Source organism: Mya arenaria, chromosome 7, assembly GCF_026914265.1.
Source record: "Mya arenaria isolate MELC-2E11 chromosome 7, ASM2691426v1".
In the NCBI taxonomy this organism is placed as follows: domain Eukaryota; kingdom Metazoa; phylum Mollusca; class Bivalvia; order Myida; family Myidae; genus Mya; species Mya arenaria.
The window spans coordinates 18064695-18071655 of NC_069128.1; the positions used below are offsets into that span (position 1 = coordinate 18064695).

At 35.2% G+C, this 6961-nt stretch overlaps 1 long non-coding RNA gene across 1 annotated transcript; it reads left to right on the top strand.

Moving 5' to 3' along the window:
• The first annotated feature begins 3003 nt into the window (after nucleotides 1-3003).
• Nucleotides 3004-6696, top strand: LOC128239929 (uncharacterized). Its single transcript, XR_008261968.1, has 4 exons — nucleotides 3004-3078; nucleotides 3898-4011; nucleotides 4933-5040; nucleotides 6598-6696. It is a non-coding gene; the product is annotated as an uncharacterized LOC128239929 (long non-coding RNA).
• The last annotated feature ends 265 nt before the right edge of the window (nucleotides 6697-6961 follow it).

Consider the following 6961-nt stretch of genomic DNA (forward strand, 5'->3'; position numbering starts at 1 on the left):
CTTTCAGGTTTAGATACGTGTACTCTTACGTATACATACATTGTGGCATTCTGAAGCTTATTTTGTGGCGTATTATTGCTTTCAGGTTTAGATACGTGTACTCTTACGTATACATACATTGTGGCATTCTGAAGCTTATTTTGTGGCGTATTATTGCTTTCAGGTTTAGATACGTGTACTCTTACGTATACATACATTGTGGCATTCTGAAGCTTATTTTGTGGCGTATTATTGCTTTCAGGTTTAGATACGTGTACTCTTACGTATACATACATTGTGGCATTCTGTAGCTAATTTTGTGGCGTATTATTGCTTTCAGGTTAAGATACGTGTACTCTTACGTATACATACATTGTGGCATTCTGTAGCTAATTTTGTGATGTATTATTGCTTTCATGCTGGTAAACGTGTTTACCTACGCGAACATTCATTGTGGCATTCTGTCTCTCATTTTGAGGTGTATGATTTTTAAAACACATGTGTTCCTACTAAACCGTATATTGTGGCATTCTTTGTTATTTTTGTGGTACATCATTTACTAATTTTGTGGTGCATCATTGCTTTCACGCTGGTAAACACATGTGTTCCTACATAATCGTTCATTTTGATTTTCTGGCGCTAATTCTGTGGTGTGTCATTGCGTTCACACTGGTATACATATGTGTTACTATACATGTTCATTGTGACATTCTGTCGCTTTTTCCTGGTGTAATATTGCTTTCACGTTGGTAAAGACATGTGTTCCCACATAACCGTACATTGTGCCCTTCCGTCGCTCATGTTGTGACGTATCATTGCTTTCACGTTAGAAAACTCGTGTACTCTTAAGTTTTACGTACATTGAGACATTTTGTAGCTGATATTGTGGGATAGCATTGCTTTCAACCTGGTAAACAAATATGTCCCCATGTGAACGTAGATTCTGGCACTGTTTCGCTCAATTTGTGGCTTATTATTCGTGAATTTTGTGGGATATCTTTGTTTTCAACCTGGTAAACACATATGTCCCTATGTAAACGTAGATTGTTGCATTCTTTCGCTCATTTTGTGGTTTATTATTCGCGAATTTTGTGGGATATCATTGCTTTCAACCTGGTAAACACATGTGTCCCTATGTGAACGTAGATTGTTGCATTCTTTCGCTCATTTTGTGGTTTATTATTCGCGAATTTTGTGGGATATCATTGTTTTCAACCTGGTAAACACATATGTCCCCATGTGAACGTAGATTGTTGCATTCTTTCGCTCATTTTGTGGTTTATTATTCGCGAATTTTGTGGGATATCATTGCTTTCAACCTGGTAAACAAATATGTCCCTATGTGAACGTAGATTGTTGCATTCTTTCGCTCATTTTGTGGTTTATTATTCGCGAATTTTGTGGGATATCATTGCTTTCAACCTGGTAAACACATATGTCCCTATGTGAACGTAGATTGTTGCATTCTTTCGCTCATTTTGTGGTTTATTATTCGCGAATTTTGTGGGATATCATTGCTTTCAACCTGGTAAACAAATATGTCCCCATGTGAACGTAGATTCTGGCACTGTTTCGCTCAATTTGTGGCTTATTATTCGCGAATTTTGTGGGATATCTTTGTTTTCAACCTGGTAAACACATATGTCCCCATGTGAACGTAGATTGTGGCACTGTTTCGCTCATTTTGTGGTTTATTATTCGCGAATTTTGTGGGATATCATTGCTTTCAACCTGGTAAACACATATGTCCCTATGTGAACGTAGATTGTTGCATTCTTTCGCTCATTTTGTGGTTTATTATTCGCGAATTTTGTGGGATATCTTTGTTTTCAACCTGGTAAACACATATGTCCCCATGTGAACGTAGATTGTGGCACTGTTTCGCTCATTTTGTGGTTTATTATTCGCGAATTTTGTGGGATATCATTGCTTTCAATCTGGTAAACACATATGTCCCCATGTGAACGTAGATTGTTGCATTCTTTCGCTCATTTTGTGGTTTATTATTCGCGAATTTTGTGGGATATCATTGTTTTCAACCTGGTAAACACATATGTCCCTATGTGAACGTAGATTGTTGCATTCTTTCGCTCATTTTGTGGTTTATTATTCGCGAATTTTGTGGGATATCTTTGTTTTCAACCTGGTAAACACATATGTCCCTATGTGAACGTAGATTGTTGCATTCTTTCGCTCATTTTGTGGTTTATTATTCGCGAATTTTGTGGGATATCATTGCTTTCAATCTGGTAAACACATATGTCCCCATGTGAACGTAGATTGTTGCATTCTTTCGCTCATTTTGTGGTTTATTATTCGCGAATTTTGTGGGATATCTTTGTTTTCAACCTGGTAAACACATATGTCCCTATGTGAACGTAGATTGTTGCATTCTTTCGCTCATTTTGTGGTTTATTATTCGTGAATTTTGTGGGATATCATTGCTTTCAATCTGGTAAACACATATGTCCCTATGTGAACATAAAGTGTTGCATTCTTTCGCTCATTTTGTGGTTTATTATTCGCGAATTTTGTAGTGTGTTATTGCGTTCAACCTGGTTGACACATGTGTTCCTACGTAAATATACAGTGTGGTATTCTTTTATAAATTGTGTGGTGTGTCCTTGCTTTATTGTTGGTAAACACGTAAACGTACACTGTGGCATTCTTTCTTTATTTTTGTGGTGTATCATTGGTTTTATGTTGTTTAACACATTAGTGTTCCTACGTAAACGTACATTGTGGCATTCTGCCGCTGAGATGATGATACAACACGGCTTTCATGTTGGCAAACATATATCTATATCTACGTTTTTTTGGTGGCGATCTTGTTACTGAGCTTCTTCGCTAAATTGTTTTCTTTTATAAATTAGAGCAAACAAATATATTCCGAGCAGAACGTAAAACGTTTTTACAGCACTGAATTATACATGCTCGAAAATAAACGTATTTTTATCGATTTCAAACCGTTTTGTGGTATTATTTCATAAGATAAATGTATAGACCAGTCCTACTGTCAACACCGAGGCATCTGTTACCACGACCAGCACAGAAAATGTTCTTGCAACGAGGGGTTTACCGGGGAACAGTGCGAGTTGAGTAAGTACTAGTCAAATCTCCTTTTTGGACATTGGACTTTCTTATGACTATTTATATGATATATTATCTCACTAGAGTGCCAGCATCGTAAAACACTTTCATCCCCGTTTCACAGCGGTAAACAAGTTTAAATGTGATGTAAGGAAAACAACTCGTTTCATTGATAGGTCTTCTTCATATCAAAGATTTGATCAAAGATAAACATCACATTTTGAAGTGTGTGTAAATTTGGCACTTACCGTCGAAAAGAAAAAAAATATGCAAAAATTTAATGGAAAATATCTAGAATAGGTACGAAAATGGTGCATGTTGACTAAAACACAGTTTCAAGTCACGCAATTTTCTGTTTTCACTTTGTAAACAAGCAATCGTTCAGCTTATACATTCAATATTTTTTTTGTTAATGCCTCTAAAACATAGGTTTAAAAACTGTGAGAAGCTTACACGTGTGGCCTCCGGGTAGGCGTATTTATGTTGCGAGAAAAGTGATAAGACTTACTTACCAGGTGAAAATATCCTCCCAAAGCACCAAAATATCTTTGAACACCGCCATTTTATTCCGCATCACACATTCCCTCACTTAAAATTTGGAAAACACAAAACACGTTGGACCCCCTGCTGTGAGTAAGTTGACAAGTTTTAAACCTTTGGTAGCTGCTGTTTATAAATCTAATAAGATTGTTTTCAGATAATGTGTTTGCTTTGTATATATTTGACTTGATGTTGATGCCTTGTAGAAATGTTATGAAATTAGAACCAGACCCTAAACTCAGTATAACATGAGTAAACAGTCTAAAAGTATCACATCTTTAAATCCAGCCAAGTGTCACCAGGGTGCGGACTTCTGTCACGGCCACGGGTATTGCTATCGAGACCACGGTGGCGATAAATGTAAATGTTTTGATGGGTTCCTCGGAGACCGGTGTGAAAAGGGTCAGTATTGGTTGCTTGTGATTCCAAGGTTTTAAAAAAACATTTACACCTCAACTTCCAATCCTAAAATGAACTGCTTTTCGGCAATTGCGTTTATCAATCGATGAACGCAACATCTTCGGATATGTTCGGATCGCAATTTCATCGCATAACAATATACATGAAAACTTTTGATCTTGTTATTGTTTGTATTGTGTCAGAAAGTCCCGTAAAATCAATCAACATTTAAGAAAGTGTTAACTTATTATATTTCAAAAACAAAAAATCATAAACAAGAAACATAGAAGAACTGCACAAAACTCGACAAACAGCAGAGTGCATGCATACTTGATATATATTATAACAGAACTAGGTATGTATATCAAGGATTATTAGATACCGCCTTGAAACAGCCAGTAAAAGGTAAATTTACTGGGGGTTTAAACCAGTTTACTTGCACAAACCTCACTCTTATCACAACAATCCTAAATAAAGAAATAAAGTAAAAGGTAAATCTTATCAAGGTATACATTTAATTAAGGAAACTTGAATATAAAACAAAAGTCTGATGAATACAACGTTAGAAAGGAATATTTCAGCGAGATGATTAAAATAATCAAAGGCTTACGAATATCTTAATGGCCCTGGTAGCCCAATTTAATGAATGTAAGAAATACGGATCCATTCCCAGATCTATATATATTTAGAAATATTGACTAGATAACAACAAAAGAACGCTCTGCCTTTCCAATGGTAGAGGACTTATACTTTATATGTCAAGTGGGCGCAATGTTTTAGTAGGTTTGGCATTACATCATGATACTAGCAAGTGGTCCGTTCTGAACATGACACAATAATGGCGTAAAGTAAACTCATTGAATTAAATACGTGCAACGTCCTGCTTTTCTCATTAATGCAATGCACCTGCATTATTTTTTCCAGAAATATGTTTGCGGAGTGAATGTAGTTACCATGGTAACTGTTTCAAGATCAACGGTCACGTGACGTGTGAATGTAAACATGGCTACTTTGGACATGTCTGTGCCAATGGTAATTTCAAAGATGATTTTTTCTGAAAGAAGACTCAATGCATGTTTGCGATGAATTTCAAATCGACCCGGCTGGCACTTGAAATAATGTAGCTAATCTTTGCATGGTGGTATAACGAAATATGAATCTGTATATATACATTATTGATAGCATAGATCATCTAAAAAATCAATCTGATTAATTGTATCTTATCACATTTTAATGTGAAGTGTCTTGTTAAGCATACGTCTTGATAGTCATTTTTTTAATGATTGTTGTTTTAATGTTTCTTTGTTTCTATTTTTCTTCGTTGCTATCAAACAATTAATTCACCTATCGGAACACCTCGGCCATATTCCATCGAACACAACCTCAGATGTATATGGACGGTTTACACTGTCAGTATTCTTTAATTTAAACATTGCAAGCAGATCGCGTAGTAATTAATCACCCGCCACGGAGGGTCCATACCTCAAGGTCAAATTCACACGGTATAGTTTAAGGTCACATGCTCTTGTCCGCTCTATAACTTACCTATGCATTAATGGATAACCATATACCTTGGTACAGTACAAATGTTATTCTAATTGAGATTATGTGCAGTGACCTTGACCCCGGTCCATTCCTCAAAGGTCAAGGTCACATGAATCATTTAAAGGTCATTGTACACATGCTCTATACCTTACTTATACATTGATGGATTACCATTTTACTTATTACAAATGTTGTCCTTATGAGACCATGTGCAGTGACCTTTACCTGGGTCTAAACATCAATTTTCAAGGTCACACGAGACATTTAAAGGTCAGAGTATACAATTAAGTGTTTGTTAATTGAAAGTGTTAAACAAGTTGCAAAGATTGATACTTTGCGCACTCAGCCGAGCTTTATCATTAAGTGCAACAAGTATATTTGCAAATATTAAATATTTTAATAAACAATGGACAATTAATAATATTATATTTATAACATGTGTTTTCCATTCAAAAGCATTAAAAAATGTCATGACGTCACCACAATAAATATGTATCATTTTATCGAAAATACTTACGGATTGGCATTATTTCGATGTAATAAAACGAAGACTCATTTTCCTTCTTTTATTTTAGCCAACATATTGGAGACTTTACATTGATTTACCTACACAGAACACAATCTGAATAACCTCAACAAATATACTTTTATAACATGTTTATATATCCAAGAATATTAAGATTACCGATCATACAACTTGTATTTCCTATTTTCCCAATCTAAATCAGTAGTAGTGTACAATTCTGGTCAAATTCAACGTACCAGACAGGTTCAGAGAAAAAGAAAATGTTCAAAAAACAACGACGGTGATTATAGCCGTCCTTTGGAATGCCTTGCTTAAATTTAGCTACTAAGCTTTAGGATTTTACTCTAAGGCATCTTTATAATCTTTCAATATAGTTTAACCTACATTTAAGCCAATGAAATTGCAGATAGGCAATCATTAAGTACTAGACTTTGAATCATTATTAATTGCTATCATGTCGCGCCGTTTAAAGAAGATCTTTCTTTCAGTGATACTTTTACTTTTTATATTTATTTAAGATCCTTGTAGCAACGTCACTTGTCAAAACAACGGGGCGTGTCACAAACTGAATCACGAACCCTTCTTCGAATGCCGATGTAACCATGACTATCGGGGACAATTCTGTGAAAGTAAGGATTGGTTTTCGGAAAATGACTTAATCCTGACGATAATTCATACTACAAAACGTTTGAATTGGATATAACATCGAAAGCTGTACATTTATTAAGAACATAAAAAATGAAACGCAAGATGTATACTATATATGTATTAATCTTAAACTATATCACATAATATTCAACTAGCTGAATGGGACAAAAAAGAAATTGAAATTACATGCTATATGTTGGCCTAGACGACTATAAATTAATTGCTAGATTTTTC